General features: G+C 49.2%; 1 protein-coding gene across 4 annotated transcripts in view; it reads left to right on the top strand.

The window, feature by feature from the left end:
* The first annotated feature begins 6,038 nt into the window (after window positions 1–6,038).
* Window positions 6,039–18,186, top strand: part of DRC12 (dynein regulatory complex subunit 12 homolog) — a 252,044-nt gene continuing 239,896 nt past the window's right edge. For 2 of the 4 annotated variants that reach the window (XM_063942909.1, XM_063942908.1), the window contains exon 1: window positions 6,129–6,757. The gene's annotated coding sequence lies outside the window, so the exon portion shown is untranslated. The other 2 variants (XM_063942907.1, XM_063942906.1) reach the window with 2 other exon arrangements.

Here is an 18,186-nt window from a genome sequence, read left to right as displayed (position 1 = left end):
AGTACTACTACTAAAAAAATACCACAATAAAGACATTACACACACACCTTGACAGTATAACTTTAATACATCCATCCACACCTCCATATACACATACTTACCTTATGTTCCCACGCAGGTCGGTCCTCTTCTCCAGTAGAATCCATGGTGTACCTGTTGAAAAAATTATACTCACATAATCCATGGTTGAAGGCTCCTCGGTTACTCCTTTTGTAATCCACGTACTTGAAAAAATAAAAAAACGGATACCCGACCACGAACTGAAAGGGGACCTATGTTTTCACATGGGCCCCCTTTCCCCGAATGCCAGAAACCCACTCTGACTGATGTCTAAGTGGGTTTCTTCAGCCAATCAGGGAGCGCCACGTTGTGGCACCCTCCTGATCGGCTGTGTGCTCCTGTACTGTCTGACAGGCGGCACACGGCAGTGTTACAATGTAGCGCCTATGCGCTCCATTGTAACCAATGGTGGGAACTTTCAGGTCAGCGGTGAGGTCACTCTCGGTCAACCGCTGACATGAAAGTTCCCACCATTGGTTACAATGGAGCGCATAGGCGCTACATTGTAACACTGCCGTGTGCCGCCTGTCAGACAGTACAGGAGCACACAGCCGATCAGGAGGGTGCCACAACGTGGCGCTCCCTGATTGGCTGAAGAAACCCACTTAGACATCAGTCAGAGTGGGTTTCTGGCATTCGGGGAAAGGTGGCCCATGTGAAAACATGGGTCCCCTTTCAGTTCGTGGTCGGGTATCCGTTTTTTTATTTTTTCAAGTACGTGGATTACAAAAGGAGTTACCGAGGAGCCTTCAACCATGGATTATGTGAGTATAATTTTTTCAACAGGTACACCATGGATTCTACTGGAGAAGAGGACCGACCTGCGTGGGAACATAAGGTAAGTATGTGTATATGGAGGTGTGGATGGATGGATTAAAGTTATACTGTCAAGGTGTGTGTGTGTGTGTGTAATGTCTTTATTGTGGTATTTTTTTAGTAGTAGTACTATAGGTACCAGCGGGCCCATTTTTCCTCCGCATGCTGGTACTTGTGGTTCTCCAAGTACCAGCTTGCGGGGGAGGCTTGCTGGGCCTTGTAGTACTGCTACTAAAAACAATATCAAACACTTATCACAAAGGCTATCAGCCCCCCATCCGCAGCCCATTGGATGGGGGGGACAGCCTCGGGCTTCACCCCTGGCCCTTGGGTGGCTGGGGGGGGAACCCCTTGATTGAAGGGGTCCCCACTCCCCCAGGGTACCCCAGCCAGGGGTGACTAGTTGGATATTTGATGCCACGGCCGCAAGGCACTGTATAAAAGTGACCCCGGCTGTGGCATTATCTGTCCAGCTAGTGGAGCCCGGTGCTGGTTTCAAAAATACGGGGGACCCCTACTCTTTTTGTCCCCCGTATTTTTAGAACCAGGACCAGGCGCAGAGCCCGATGCTGGTTGCTTAAATATGGGGGAACCCCTGTCCATTTTTTCCCCATATTTCTGCAACCAGGATCGGCTCAAAGAGCCCGAGGCTGGTTTGCCTTAGGAGGGGGGACCCCACGCAATTTTTTTTTTACATTTAAACTTTATTTATTTTTTTAACAAAGTGCACAATGAAGCCCAGCACGGATCTCTCAGATCCGGCCGAGATTCATTGTATTAAAGTCGGCAGTGTTTTACAAGTCACTCACGTAAAACACTGCCTAAAAAAACGAATGACATCGACATCGGAAAACTTGAAAATGCAGAATACGGCAGCTTAGTAAATTAGTCGTAATCAATTAAAAAAGTTGCATATTTACACTTTCGATGTCATTCGTGATTGAACTTTGACCTCAAACGGGAAAACACGAATCTTAGTAAATTTACCCCATTGTATAAAAGAGAGGCCTCATTCTCTATTCTCTGAAGGTCATCTTGCTAAGACTGACTGAGCCCTGGGTCCAGGAGCGCCCACGATCAAACATATGTATTATTGGTTGTAGCTCTTCTCTGTATATTGTTGTACCTTTTTATCTGTATATTCTTAAGTAAATGCTGTTGATACATTGGACCACAACATTACATTTAACTACTGGTGTCGCATTCCATTCTTGTTTGGGGTAAAGTGTACTCAGCCACTCGTGTTGCTATATTGTGCGCATAACGTGTCGGCGTGTATACGCAATGTATATACACATTTTAGCGGTTATATTTATGTTTAGCGGCTGCAGCGGCTCCAACCAAAGTTTAAGATGTAATGCTTGTACTTGTAATTTAAACAAACTTAACACTACTCTCCCGGAATGGGTGGGAGGCTCCCGAAAATAAGGTGACCCTCCTGGCCCCTTGGACAAGCTGGCAAGTCTCATGATTTTTAAGGTACCCCCCCTCCCCCAGCCGTCCCAAACCAATATGAAGCTCTAGGCAAGATTTTGGCTGGTACCCCCTTGCACAGACGCTAGTTGTGCCTCTGATCCTGGACCCCTCTCCCAGCACCATCATCCCTCACCCATAGCAGTCCTCATTTTGGTGCTCCTACCCCCTATATTTTAAATAGGAACAGTGTGCATATTCGGTGTGCAGTCCAAAACGGGGCGTGTTCTTGCTGGGAAGGGGTATGGCCACACAATAATACCCCCAGTTGAAATTGTGCCATATAGTACTGCAACTTTATTCACATTATATCATGCAATAGTGTCTCTTATTCACGTTACATTACACACTAGTACCATGTTACTCCTCACACTAGTGCCCCTTATTCACATTACACCACACCATATTGCTCTTTATTTACATTAGACCACACAGTAGTGCCCTTCCTATACGGTATGCCACAAAGTACTGTAATACACCTTATACACATAATGGCGCACATTATTAATACTTTTCGTATCCAGATAGAGCCGCAGTCACACACAGAATATAGGCATACTGCATATCATTTTAATCAGCAGCAGCTGCTTGTGCCCCTAGGCATTTGTCTAGTTTGCCTATGCTTAGAGCCGGCTCTGGTCCCCCCCTGCCTGGCCGCATACTGAAGGGGGGAACACACGTAGAGATGTGTACTTCATTTCTAAGCAATTTAACTAGGTTGCTTAGAATTTAAGCACGGATCACTCTGTGTGTATGCCCCATAGTGATAGCAATGCGTGGCCCAGCGCATCGCTATCGCTGACTCTAGATTGGCATGCATGCCAAATCTAGTCAGATCGCTCACTTCACCGCTGGGTGAAGTGAGTGGTCCCTCCCTCTCAGCATATATTGCGCTGTGTGCTGAGCATCCTGAGATGTGTGCTGACACTGCTGAGAGTTATGTGCTAGATCGCTCAGCACACATCTCGGGCATATGCGTAGGGACAATAGATGCAGGAGGTGCAGCTGCTATGGGGCCCAGGTCGTCTCCGGGGCCTGGCCCTCCCCACACACTGACTTCTCCTGTGCCCCGTGGCTTCTCTTTGGGCAGTGTGCTGCTGCATGCACATTTGCTGTTGGTGTTAGTGCTGGGTCTGTCTCTCCGTTCACGCTGGTGCTGGCAGGAGGCGTGGCATTGTTTAGCCTGGTCCTCTCGGCATCAGTGGGGACGAAGTGACGGAGCCGGTCGGGTCACTGGCAGCAACTGTGCGGCAGCGCACTGCTAGAGGAGCGGCCACAAGCAGAGTAGGTGAGTGCCGCACACCACTAAGCTGTGAGGGAAGGGGGGAGTACGGGAGTCGGGCGGATGTGGTGAGGTGTGGGGGGGGGGGGGGGGGGGCTTGAGATAGATTTGCGGTGCGAGGGAGGTGGGGGCCCTAAAAAGTTTGCTATGGGGCCCCATTAAGAATAGCTACGCCCCTGATCTCGGGGACACATCTCTATGTGTACCCCACTTTAGTGAGTACAGTGGGCATTCTGGGCAGTTGATGACGCCATTCTTGCTGATTCACATCATCATAGCCTTGCCCTCTGCAGTATAATGTTGGTAATATCATCTTAAAGGAAGTGCCACAGTAACCACGCCCCTGTTCCTCTTGTGCCCCACCCCCATTCCGCCTCTGTCCTGCCCTTCCCCCCCACCTCTGTGCATCATAGCCCTGCCCTGCCTCCCTGCTGAGCCGCCTTGGCTGCTCTCTCCTGGAAAGAACAGCCAGGATGTCGGCAAGCAGAGCCGGCGCTACCCACTCAGCAAGGGTATGCAATGCAGGGAGGCGCTGAGGTGAAGAGGCGCTCTGCTACCCTGCTGCTGCCGGCTGCCGCTGTGTCTGTCAGTCTGGATGACAGGTAGCGGCGCTGGCAGCGGGTAGCGCGGCTCCCTCCCCCGCCTCGTCCCCAGTGAGACTGCAGGCAGTGTGCAGACTCACCCCTAACACAGCTTCGCCGCCACCGCGCGCTCTGAATTGTATTGGGGGCATGGCCTAATCGCGGGAGGAAAACGTTTTTTTTTTAAATCTTTATGGCGCCTGGTGATCCCTGAGCCCCCGGCCAGCCCTCAGCCCCTCAGGCAGGGTATATTAGGTGTGGGAGCATGATCACTGTGATCACCCTTTGCCCCCCCTCCCCACCTATACAGGAACAGGTAGAGGCTCAGCATTAGCAGCTTGTGCTGTGCTCCCATGATGAGAGCCTTATGTTGCTGCCCAGTAAAGAGGGATGGTGGTGGGAGTGCGGCAGACCAGGGTCCGTGCTGGGCCACTCCACAAGTCCCAGGCCCGGGTAATTAGTACCCGCTCCCCCCCCCCCCCCCCTCATCATCACTGCCGACATCCTACAGCCGCTGAAGTACTGGAGCCTGCAAGAAACCGGAGGCGGAGAAGGGAGAGGAGCAGCAGCGCCAGAGCCGGGACCTCCTGCAGGTACTGGGGCCACACTGTGGAGGGAATGAAGGCTGTACCTGGCATAGGGGGTTATTCAAAGATAAACGCAATTGGCTGCATAAGCAGCCAGATCTGCGTTCATCTCTGCACGCCCAGCACAAGGCAAGGCCACCCAGCATGTGTGGTGCCGCCTTCCAATGCATCCGCAATTTGATTGAGGACGCATCTGATCTAAGGTTGACCCCTGGCAGCGCAGCCTGGTCAGCAGCCATTTTTTATGGGAGCGGCTGTGTGTGACGTCCCGGCCTGCCCCCTTTTTTACCGGCGTCACCCTCGCAACACCTTAACTCCACTACGCTGTCGCCTATCAATCACATTGTGGTCGCCTCCATTGGCCTCATGCCCACTGCGCATGCACAGTTTGCTGCCACTGGCAAACTGCGCTGAGGGCCGCTATTGCAGCGGGTTCTCAATGACCTTCATAATGTATCTAATGGGCTGTACCTGGCATAATGTGTCTAATGGGCTCTACTCTGGCGTAACGTGTAATAGCGGCTCTCCTGTATTGCGTAAGATGTATAAGCGTACTACTGTGCAGTGTGATGTGATTAACGGACACTACTGCGGTGTAATGTGACTAACGGACACTACTGTGCAGTGTAATGTGAATCAGGGGCACTACGTTTGGGTTAATGTGCATAAGATTGTAATACTGTGTTGCGTAATTTGAATTGTGGGTACCATTGTGATCACGCCCCTTCCTTGTGTGACCACACCCCTTTTTGCAGTGCGCGCTATCCCTTTTTTACGGATGGGAGGGCGCAAATTTATTATTTGCAGAGGGGCGCCAAACACTCTAGCACCGGCCCTGTCGGCAAGTATGGGTTAACTACAGTGTATGAGGGAAGTAATTATGTCAAATATTATATCTATTTTATGTGTTTGAAGAATCAAGTAGAAAAGGGGAAAACTGCATGTTTTTAACATTTTATTAAACAAAATATCAGAAGAATGTTCAAACCTGTCACATATTTAATAAAAAAGTAATTAGAAATGGATAAGTATCTATTTCCCATTGTCAGTGATTTTAATCAAGCTCGCATCACACCAGCCCCTTAATAACTGGTTCATTCCTTTAGAAAAAAGCCTTACTGTGTAAAGTCGGTGTTAGGCTTCTACAGTTACCATGGTGACTTCTAGCAAGCTTCACTCATACTTCCTCTCTGCCAATATTGGACTAAACCTTTGAGGCGCGAACTCATTCTTAGCGCCTATTGGTTGTCTCCTTCGGAGTTCATGTGAGTGTTGCCAGCTGTCATACAAGAGAAAACGCCATCATCATACGTGAGGTACGGTTGCTGTTTGCTGCTCCTGTATCAGGCACTCCCAACAGGCAAACAAACTGTCTGTGAAGTGAAGTGAAGTCCTGCTCCCTCCTCCCTTCCTGGCTCAGCTGGTTGTCAGTTATAGTCAGTGGCTCTGAGCTGCACTTCCAGACACAGCATCTCACAGCAGGTGTCCTTCCTCCCCACTCACCCCTTTGACCTGCAGAGCAGTAAATCAGCATACTGTACTGTAGTTTGTTGATTGAGACAGCTTTCTTCTCCGGGCATTCAAACAGTGCTGATAACAGGAGGTCCAGGAAGTGGCTGTGTGCTGGGGGCATGGCTACAGTTAAATGACAGGCCTGTGGGCTAATAGAAACGGTATAGTGTTGGGAGGGTGAAACCTGTTCTGTGTACACTGTACACAGGTAGAGGAAGCATAAAGGAACTGTGCATTCCATTTTTCTGTCCTGTGTTCCACTTGACTTTGCTGCACAGTGAGAGCACACTGCATTCCTGCACCCAGAGACCATCCAGAGGGACTATTCTGCCAGCCAGCCACAGGGACCAGCGTGTTGAAGAGGAACGGTCCTGCCAGCCAACCAGAGGAACCATCCTGCCAGTCAGCCAGAGGGACAAGCCTGTTATAGAGGGACCAGACAACCAGTAAGAGATCTTATTGCTAAATTCCCTAGGCAGGGTATTACCGGTTGAGTCTCCCATATGTACAATACAATAAAGGGTGTCTAAATGGGTCTACCACATTTTGCTATCACTTGGGATCCCGGCACCCAGCATACTGGCGCCGGGATCCCTACCGCCGGCATGCAGGCAGCGGGGTGAGTGCAAAAGAGCCCCTTGCGTGGCATGGTGATGCATTACGCACGCCACGCTATTTATTCTCTCTCCAGGGGTGTTGTGGACACCCCAAGAGGGATAATAGTTGTCGGTATGCCGGCTGTCCGGATCCTGGCGCCAGTACGCTGAGCGCAAGGATCCCGACAGCATATCAAATGCGTCCGGTCTCTATTAGGTGCACTTATAGGTTTTAAAACATACCTTGTATTTCATAATATTAAAAATGATGTATCACGTCCTATCAGCGAAATACTAAAACTATAGAGACATGCGTTTAAAAGTACAGAAAGTGTATAAAAATACTATACAAAAAAAACTGTGTCTGCTAATTTGTCCTCTATTTGGTTAGTTTCTCATAAATAACACCGTACACATTCTATGAGGTATCAACTTGGAATTGTCCTCAACGTATAACTAACCACCTGCAAGGTGGCCCCACTGTAGTCTTACAAATGAGTATTAGTTACAACTGGCCCTCATTCCGAGTTGTTCGCTCGCTAGTTGCTTTTAGCAGCATTGCACACGCTAGGCTGCCGCCTACTGGGAGTGTATCTTAGCTTAGCAGAATAGCGAACGATTAGCAAAACTGCTACCAAATAATTCTTTGCAGTTTCTCAGTAGCTCCAGACCTACTCCTAAATTGCGATCAGCTCAGTCCGTTTAGTTCCTGGTTTGACGTCACAAACACGCCCTGCGTTCGGCCAGCCACTCCCCCGTTTCTCCAGACACTCCCGCGTTTTTCCCTGACACGCCTGCGTTTTTAAGCACGCTTCCAGAAAACACTCAGTTACCACCCAGAAACGGCCCTTTCCTGTCAATCATTCACCGATCAGCAGTGCGACTGAAAATCGTTGTTCGAACACCAGCAAATCTACTAAGTTTTGTGTAAAATAACTTAGCGCATGCGCTCTGCGTACCATGCGCAGTTAGCAACAAATCACAGCATAGCGAAAATCGGCAACGAGCGAACAAGTTGGAATGACCACCAACTGTCTTCAAGTTCCTGTATAGTATTGGTCCTATAATGTGTATCAAACAGTTTATATATCAGTGGGAGAGATCCAGTGCTACTACATATGTAGGTTGTTCATAAATAGGCCACTTCGGATACAGCAGATGTCATATCTCACAGTATCCTTCTAATTAGGTTCATTTAAATGTAGCCAAAATGGATGGGATAAGCAAATATAGTGAAGTACTGTTTAATAAAATAAATAAAATTTCACATGACAAAAACAAAAAACATATAAACTCCAAACCCAATCACATGTATTTCCAGTCCCACCCTGCTATTATTCTAAGTAATTATAGGTATTATCACATTGTTACTATTTATCATCTTAATAAAAGGTGCTTATATAGTCAGTCATTCATCAAGGTTTATTATATTTCATAACAATGTCAACATATCATAAACTTTGATTGACTGACTCTATTTCAGCACCTCATATTAATATGAGAAATAGATAAGAATTACTCAAGACATTTGTTTTTATTTAATATATTTTTCTCTTACGTCCTAGAGGATGCTGGGGTCCACATTAGTACCATGGGGTATAGATGGGTCCACTAGGAGCCACTGGCACTTTAAGAGTTTGAGAGTGAGGACTGGCTCCTCCCTTTATGCCCCTCCTACCAGACTCAGTTTCGAAAATGTGCCCAGAGGAGCCGGTCACAGCTAGGGGAGCTCCTAGAGTTTCTTTAGTTTTATTTGTTTCTAAGAATTAATTTAGGCACAGGGAGGCTGCTGGCAACAGCCTCCCTGCTTCGTGGGACTAAGGGGGGGAGTAGTGTCTGCCTGGAGGGGTCTGGGCCACTATCTCCGCTGACAGGACACTGAGCTCCTGAGGGTGATGATCGTTAGCCGCCCCAGACGACCGCTCACTCCCGCAGCATGCCGCCCTCCCCTTACAGAGCCAGAAGATTTTGCTGGCGAGTAAGTCACCGGCCACCCTGGCAAGCGTGGTGCCGGTGAGAACAGGGTAGGGAGCGCAGTACGAACTGCGCTCCGGGGCTTAGCGGTACATAGTGCTGCGCTTTGAGGGGCGCCCTGAGCCAGCGCCTATACCCTACACTGGCCAGCAAGCCTGTCGGGGTCCCCCGAAACACTGCCAGCAGACATCCTCAGGCCAGTATAATAAAATGAAGAGCGGAAAGCAGCACCATGTTCAGGGGCGGAGCTTCTCCTCAGAACGGACAAAGCAGCGTTCAGCGCCAGTTTCCTACCTGCAGTTCCTATATATAGAAGCTGACACGGAGAGCTGTCCCTCCAAGCAACTCCAGCTATCCTGTGCGGTAACAGGGGTTTGTAGAAGGTAGGGGGGGGGGGGATGTGTAAAGTCTGTGTAGTCTATTAAGGTACACAGATAGCGCTGGTAGTTTTATTAGTTCTACCTCAGAAAGCGCTGAGTGTGGGTTGGCTCTAATCTCTGTGTCTCTCCGTGGCATATTTGGGAGGATACTGTGTCTGACATTTCCATGTGTGTGTGGGTGTTTAATATCTCCCATAGCCACTAGGGACAGAAGACGATCAGGTCGGAACTGCGCAGGCGCCGGTGCACTGCGGTGCCGGCGCGTGCCAGATGGCCGTCGGACCGCTACGATCGCCTCTGCCTGATTGACAGGTAGAGGCGGTCACTGGGTGGGGGGGGCGGAACAGCGGCATTTGGCTGCTGTTTTGGGGGCGCGGTCCGGCCAACGCAGGCGTGGCCAGACCGTGCGGGGGGCAGGCCGCAGCGGCTGAGTGATATCACACGCAGCCGCTGCGGGCCGGAGAGCGACGAGTAGCTCACGGCCAGCACAATAAAGCTGTGCTGGCCGGGAGCTACTCCTAATGTACAAAAGTTTTGCACTTCTGCGGGGGGAAGGGGGGGGGGGGGGCGCAGCAGTGACATGCGGGGGGGATAGCCCTGTGCTGGGCATCCCCCCACATGTCTATGATCACGATCGTAGCTGTGGCACAGCTGCGATCTACTCAGAATGACCCCCTCTGTGTCATATGCTGCAGAAGCTGTTTCTTTTTCATCCACTAGGGGTCACTGGAGTACTCTTGTTGGGATATGGACAGGCGTTAGCAGGGAACAGGCACATTCATATATTTAAATGTGTAATCCTCCACCCCCTCTATACTCCCATCATGCACCAGTGTTTTTCGTGCCTCTCAGGGAGAAGGCACGTCTTGGAGCTGTTCCAAGCTTCGTTTTAAATTTTTAACTTTTAATTTGAATTTTCTCCTACGTCCTAGAGGATGCTGGGGTCCATTTCATGACCATGGAGTATAGACGGTTCCGTAGGAGCCATGGGCACTCTTAAGACTTTTCAATCAGTGTGAACTGGCTCCTCCCTCTATGCCCCTCCTCCAGACCTCAGTTTTAGAAATGTGCCCAGGCAGACTGGATGCAGTCCAGGGGAGCTCTACTGAGCTTCTCTGAAAAGACTTATGCTAGGTTTTATATTTTCAAAGAGAACTGCTGGCAACAGTCTCCCTGCTTCGTGGGACTGAGGGGGCAGAAGTAGGAACCAACTTCCTGAAGAGTTTCATGGCTCTGCTTCTGGCTGACAGGACACCATTAGCTCCTGAAGGGTACTGAACGCTAGCCGTGTCTAGATGCTCACTCCCACAGCACGCCGTCACCCCCCTCACAGAGCCAGAAGTCAGAAGACAGGTGAGTAGAAGACAGATCTTCTATCAAGTAAAGTGACGGCTAAAGGTATCTAGCGGCTGGCGGGAGCGCAGCACGCCATTGCTGCCCACAAACACAGGCACTGCATGGTGCAGGGCGCGGGGAGGGGGGGAGGGGCTGGGCAGCAAAAATACATCTATAAACTGGCAAAAAGGGGGCATAAGATTCCCAGGCACAGCCCTGCCCCCCGTCAGTATAAATATTATGCAAAGTCTCTGAGATAAAGACGCGCCATTGCGGGGGCGGAACTTCTTCCTCAGGCAGCCAGCACACTGCTCAGCACCATTTTTTCTCTCCTCAGGCTGCAGATACATCGCTGGTCCTCCTTCACTTCTGACTACAAGTATCAAGGTGCAAAACGGGGGGCACAAGCGAATTTGGTGCTTTACAAGTGTGTTTTACTGTGTTAAAAGCGCTGCATGTCAGTGGGCATTCTGTGTTCACAGGCATTAGATACTGGCACTGGGGTTGTGAACTGGCTGCTCCTAAACTGTGTCCCTCTGACAGATTTTACTGTGGGTCTGTCCCCTATAAGTCCCAGTGTGTCTGTGTGGGTGTTGTACACGTGTGTGACATGTCTGAGGCAGGGAGTTCTTCCCCGGAGGAATGCATTTTAGGGACACAGAAGTGTAATGTGGAGGCGCTGCCGGCACACCAAGAGCCTGCATGGGTGAAAGAAATACGTGATAGTATGCATCATATCAATAGGAGATTAGATAAGTCTGAATCTAATGCTGAATGCTGGAGAAAATCTGTGGAAGATGTGATTTTTCAGGGTTCTGTTCTTCCATCCACAGGAGACCCCTCTGGGTCACATAAAAGACCATTTGCGAATATTGTGAATACTGATACCTACACGGACACTGATTCCTGTGTCGATGATAGTGACTCCAGGGAAATAGATCATAAATTGGCAAAAAATATACAATATATGATTGTAGCTTTAAGGAAAGTTCTGGAAGTCACGGAAGCCACTCCGGTATCTCAGGGGAAGGCTTATTTCTATAAAGAAAAGAAATCTAAGGGTGTGTACACACGGTGAGATAAATCTGTAAGATTTTGACTATATAGTCAAAATCTTATGAAAAGTTAGTGCATATCTCATGGTGCTAGGCAGCTTGCGATATACAGATTCGATCCCGATGCGCGCTCACGTGGGGTTGGTATTGTAAGGCTAGATAGACTGTGCAGGCAAGTCAATCTTGACTATCTAGTGTACAATCTAGTACAAAGTATAGTCAAAATTGGCACTTAGTCAAAATCGTACATAGACTAAATCTCAAGCACAGATAGTCAAAATCTGTCCTATCTGTGCTATCTTGGCTCTGGGGGAGTTCAAGGGAAATCGCACATAGCAGGGATCTCACCGTGTGTACACACCCTTAGGTCACTTTCCCTCCTTCCCACGAGCTTAATACTCTCTTTGAAGGGATGTGGGGGAATCCCAAAAAGAAATGGCTTATCCTTTCTCTGTAGAGGACAGAAAAAAATGTGAGTCACCCCCTGTGTTAGACAGTGCACTGTCCAGGTTGACAAAGAAGGTAATTCTCCCTGCACCTGGCACGGCTTCACTAAAGGAGCCGGCTGAACGGAAAATGGAAACTACATTGAAATCCATTTATGTTGCCAATGGTACGCTGCTCAGGCCCACAATTGCTTGCGCATGGGTGAGCCGCGCTATTGAAAAATGGTCAGACAGCGTGTCATCAGATATTGACACGATTGATAAAGATGATATACTCCTTAAGTTAGGGAATATCAAAGATGCTGCCGCACACATGCTAGAAGCGATGAAAGATTTCTCTATCGTCCTAAGTGGATGCTGGGGTTCCTGAAAGGACCATGGGGAATAGCGGCTCCGCAGGAGACAGGGCACAAAAGTAAAGCTTTTACAGGTCAGGTGGTGTGTACTGGCTCCTCCCCCTATGACCCTCCTCCAGACTCCAGTTAGATTTTTGTGCCCGGCCGAGAAGGGTGCAATTCTAGGTGGCTCTCATAAAGAGCTGCTTAGAGAGTTTAGCTTAGGTTTTTTATTTTACAGTGATTCCTGCTGGCAACAGGATCACTGCAACGAGGGACAGAGGGGAGAAGAAGTGAACTCACCTGCGTGCAGGATGGATTGGCTTCTTGGCTACTGGACATGAAGCTCCAGAGGGACGATCACAGGTACAGCCTGGATGGTCACCGGAGCCACGCCGCCGGCCCCCTCACAGATGCTGAAGCAAGAAGAGGTCCAGAATCGGCAGTCTTCTTAAGGTAGCGCACAGCACTGCAGCTGTGCGCCATTTTCCTCTCAGCACACTTCACACGGCAGTCACTGAGGGTGCAGGGCGCTGGGGGGGGGCGCCCTGGGAGGCAAATGAAAACCTTTAAAAAGGCTAAAAATACCTCACATATAGCCCCAGAGGCTATATGGAGATATTTACCCCTGCCTAAATGTACTAAATAGCGGGAGACGAGCCCGCCGAAAAAGGGGCGGGGCCTATCTCCTCAGCACACGGCGCCATTTTCTGTCACAGCTCCGCTGGTCAGGAAGGCTCCCAGGTCTCTCCCCTGCACTGCACTACAGAAACAGGGTATAACAGAGAGGGGGGGCAGAATAAATGGCAATATATTAATATAAAAGCAGCTATAAGGGAGCACTTAATCATAAGGCTATCCCTGTCATATATAGCGCTTTTTGGTGTGTGCTGGCAGACTCTCCCTCTGTCTCCCCAAAGGGCTAGTGGGTCCTGTCTTCGTATAGAGCATTCCCTGTGTGTCTGCTGTGTGTCGGTACGTGTGTGTCGACATGTATGAGGACGTTATTGGTGTGGAGGCGGAGCAATTGCCAAATATGAGGATGTCACCTCCTAGGGGGTCGACACCAGAATGGATGCCTTTATTTGTGGAATTACGGGATAACGTCAACTCGCTTAAGCAGTCGTTTGCCGACATGAGGCGGCCGGACACTCAATTAGTGTCTGTCCAGGCGCCTCAAACACCGTCAGGGGCTGTAAAACGTCCCTTGCCTCAGTCGGTCGACACAGACCCAGACACAGGCACTGATTCCGGTGGTGAAGGTGACGAATCAACCGTATTTTCCAGTAGGGCCACACGTTATATGATTTTGGCAATAAAGGAGATGTTACATTTAGCTGATACTACAGGTACCACTAAACAGGGTATTATGTGGGGTGTGAAAAAACTACCAGTAGTTTTTACCGAATCAGAAGAATTAAATGACGTGTGTGATGAAGCGTGGGGTGCCCCGATAAAAAAACTGCTAATTTCAAAGAAGTTATTGGCTTTATACCCTTTCCCGCCAGAGGTTAGGGAGCGCTGGGAAACACCTCCTAGGGTGGACAAAGCGCTAACACGCTTATCAAAACAAGTGGCGTTATCCTCTCCTGAGACGGACGCACTTAAAGATCCATCAGATAGGAGGATGGAAAATATCCAAAAAGGTATATACACACATGCAGGTGTTATACTACGACCAGCTATTGCGACTGCCTGGATGTGCAGTGCTGGGGTAGTTTGGTCAGAGTCCCTGATCGAAAATATTGATACCCTGGACAGGGACAATATTTTACTGTCGTTAGAACAAATAAAGGATGCATTTCTTTATATGCGTGATGCACAGAGAGATATCTGCACACTGGCATCACGGGTAAGTGCTATGTCCATTTCGGCCAGAAGAGCTTTATGGACACGACAGTGGACAGGCGATGCGTAGTGGAGTTATTTGAGGTCGGTCTATCGGATTTGGTGGCCACGGCTACGGCCGGGAAATCCACCTTTCTACCTCAAGTCACTCCCCAACAGAAAAAGGCACCGACCTTTCAACCGCAGCCCTTTCGTTCCTTTAAAAATAAGAGAGCAAAGGGCTATTCATATCTGCCACGAGGCAGAGGACGAGGGAAGAGACAGCAACAGGCAGCTCCTTCCCAGGAACAGAAGCCCTCCCCGGCTTCTACAAAAGCCTCAGCATGACGCTGGGGCTTCGCAAGCGGACTCGGGGGCGGTAGGCGGTCGTCTCAAAAATTACAGCGCGCAGTGGGCTCACTCGCAGGTAAATCCCTGGATCCTGCAGATAATATCTCAGGGGTACAGGTTGAAATTAGAGACAGAGCCACCTCGCCGTTTCCTGAAGTCTGCTTTACCAACGTCCCCCTCAGAAAGGGAGACGGTTTTGGAAGCCATTCACAAGCTGTATTCTCAGCAGGTGATAGTCAAGGTACCTCTTCTACAACAAGGGAAGGGGTATTATTCCACTCTATTTGTGGTACCGAAGCCGGATGGCTCGGTAAGGCCTATTCTAAATCTGAAGTCCTTGAACCTATACATAAAGAAGTTCAAGTTCAAGATGGAGTCACTCAGAGCAGTGATAGCGAACCTGGAAGAAGGGGACTTTATGGTATCCTTGGACATCAAGGATGCGTATCTCCACGTTCCAATTACCCCTCACACCAGGGGTACCTCAGGTTCGTTGTACAAAACTGTCACTATCAGTTTCAGACGCTGCCGTTTGGTTTGTCCACGGCACCTCGGGTCTTTACAAAGGTAATGGCCGAGATAATATTTCTTCTTCGAAGAAAAGGCGTATTAATTATCCCATACTTGGACGATCTCCTAATAAGGGCAAGGTCCAGAGAACAGCTAGAGATGGGTTTAGCACTATCTCAAGAGGTGCTAAAGCAGCACGGATGGATTCTGAATATTCCAAAATCCCAATTAATGCCGACAACTCGTCTGCTGTTCCTGGGGATGATTCTGGACACAGTTCAGAAAAAGGTTTTTCTTCCCGAAGAAAAAGCCAAGGAGTTATCTGACCTGGCCAGGAACCTCCTAAAACCAGGAAAGGTGTCTGTACATCAATGCACAAGAGTCCTGGGAAAAAATGGTAGCTTCTTACGAAGCAATCCCTTTCGGCAGATTCCATGCAAAGGGATCTGTTGGACAAATGGTCAGGGTCGCATCTTCAGATGCACCTGCGGATAACCCTGTCGCCGAGGACAAGGGTATCCCTTCTGTGGTGGTTGCAGGAGGCTCATCTATTGGAGGGCCGCAGATTCGGCATACAGGATTGGATCCTGGTGACCACGGATGCCAGCCTGAGAGGCTGGGGAGCAGTCACACAGGGAAGAAATTTCCAGGGAGTGTGGTCGAGCCTGAAAAAGTCTCTTCACATAAGCATTCTGGAACTAAGAGCAATCTACAATGCTCTAAGCCAGGCGGAACCTCTGCTTCAAGGAAGACCGGTGTTGATCCAGTCGGACAACATCACGGCAGTCGCCCATGTAAACAGACAGGGCGGCACAAGAAGCAGGAGGGAAATGGCAGAAGCTGCCAGGATCCTTCGCTGGGCGGAGAATCACGTGATAGCACTGTCAGCAGTATTCATCCCGGGCGTGGACAACTGGGAAGCAGACTTCCTCAGCAGACACGACCTTCACCCGGGAGAGTGGGGACTTCATCCAGAAGTTTTCCACATGCTATTAAACCGTTGGGTAAAACCAATGGTGGACATGATGGCGTCTCGCCTCAACAAAACACTGGACAGGTATTGCGTCAGGTCAAGAGATCCGCAGGCAATAGCTGTGGACGAGCTGGTAACACCTTGGGTGTACCAGTCGGTATATGTGTTTCCTCCTCTGCCTCTCATACCAAAGGTATTGAGGATTATACGGCAAAGAGGAGTAAGACTAGTGGCTCCGGATTGGCCAAGAAGAACTTGGTACCCGGAACTTCAAGAGATGGTCACGGACGATCCGTGGCCTCTACTTCTGAGAAGGGACCTGCTTCAGCAGGGTCCTTGTCTTTTTCAAGACTTACCGCGGCTGCGTTTGACGGCATGGCGTTGAATGCCAGATCCTAAAAGGAAAAGGCATTCCAGAAGAAGTCATTCCTACCTTGATAAAGGCAAGGAAGGAAGTCACCGCGAAGCATTATCGCCGTATTTGGCGAAAATATGTTGCGTGGTGCGAGCAGCGGAGTGCTCCGATGGAGGAATTTCAACTGGGTCGTTTTCCTACATTTCCTGCAATCAGGATTGTCTATGGGTCTCAAATTGGGATCTATTAAGGTTCAAATTTCGGCCCTATCAATATTCTTCCACAAAGAATTGGCCTCAGTCCCTGAGGTCCAGATTTTTATCAAAGGAGTACTGCATATACAGCCTCCTGTGGTGCCTAAGGTGGCACCGTGGGATCTAAATGTAGTTTTAGATTTCCTCAAATCCAATTGGTTTGAACCACTAAAGAATGTGGATTTGAAATATCTCACATGGAAAGTGACTATGTTACTGGCCCTGGCTTCGGCCGGGAGAGTATCTGAACTGGCGGCTTTGTCTTATAAAAGCCCTTATTTAATTTTCCATTCGACATAGGGCAGAGCTGCGGACGCGTCCGCATTTTCTCCCTAAGGTGGTATCAGCGTTTCACCTGAACCAGCCTATTGTAGTGCCTGCGGCTACAGACGACTTGAAGGACTCCAAGTTGTTGGACGTTGTCAGAGCCTTAAAAAATATACATTTAAAGGACGGCTGGAGTCAGAAAATCTGACTCGCTGTTTATACTGTATGCACCCAACAAGTTGGGTGCACCTGCTTCTAAGCAGTCGATTGCTCGTTGGTTTTGTAACAAAATTCAACTTGTACATTCTGTGGCAGGCCGGCCACAGTCTAAATCTGTTAAGGCCCATTCCGCAAGGAAGGTGGGCTCATCTTGGGCGGCTGCCCGAGGGGTCTCGGCATTACAACTCTGCCGAGCAGCTACGTGGTCAGGGGAGAACACGTTTGTAAATTTTTACAAATTTGATACCCTGGCAAAGGAGGACCTGGAGTTCTCTCATTCGGTGCTGCAGAGTCATCCGCACTCTCCCGCCCGTTTGGGAGCTTTGGTATAATCCCCATGGTCCTTTCAGGAACCCCAGCATCCACTTAGGACGATAGAGAAAATAAGAATTTACTTACCGATAATTCTATTTCTCGGAGTCCGTAGTGGATGCTGGGCGCCCATCCCAAGTGCGGATTATCTGCAATACTTGTACATAGTTATTGTTAACTAATTCGGGTTATTGTTTAGGAAGCCATCTTTCAGAGGCTCCTCTGTTATCATACTGTTAACTGGGTTTAGATCACAAGTTGTACGGTGTGATTGGTGTGGCTGGTATGAGTCTTACCCGGGATTCAAAATCCTCCCTTATTGTGTACGCTCGTCCGGGCACAGTACCTAACTGGAGTCTGGAGGAGGGTCATAGGGGGAGGAGCCAGTACACACCACCTGACCTGTAAAAGCTTTACTTTTGTGCCCTGTCTCCTGCGGAGCCGCTATTCCCCATGGTCCTTTCAGGAACCCCAGCATCCACTACGGACTCCGAGAAATAGAATTATCGGTAAGTAAATTCTTATTATTGGACTCTTGAGTTCACAAGCCGCTACCATGGCAGTATCGGTTAGGAAGGCGTTGTGGATTCGCCAGTGGAACGCGGATGCAGATTCCAAAAGAAATATGGAGGCTCTCCCATATAAAGGTGAGGCCTTATTTGCAGATGGACTGGATGCATTAGTCT

Source organism: Pseudophryne corroboree, chromosome 10 (genome assembly GCF_028390025.1).
Source record: "Pseudophryne corroboree isolate aPseCor3 chromosome 10, aPseCor3.hap2, whole genome shotgun sequence".
NCBI lineage: Eukaryota > Metazoa > Chordata > Amphibia > Anura > Myobatrachidae > Pseudophryne > Pseudophryne corroboree.
This window is presented reverse-complemented; position numbering and strand designations above follow the sequence as displayed.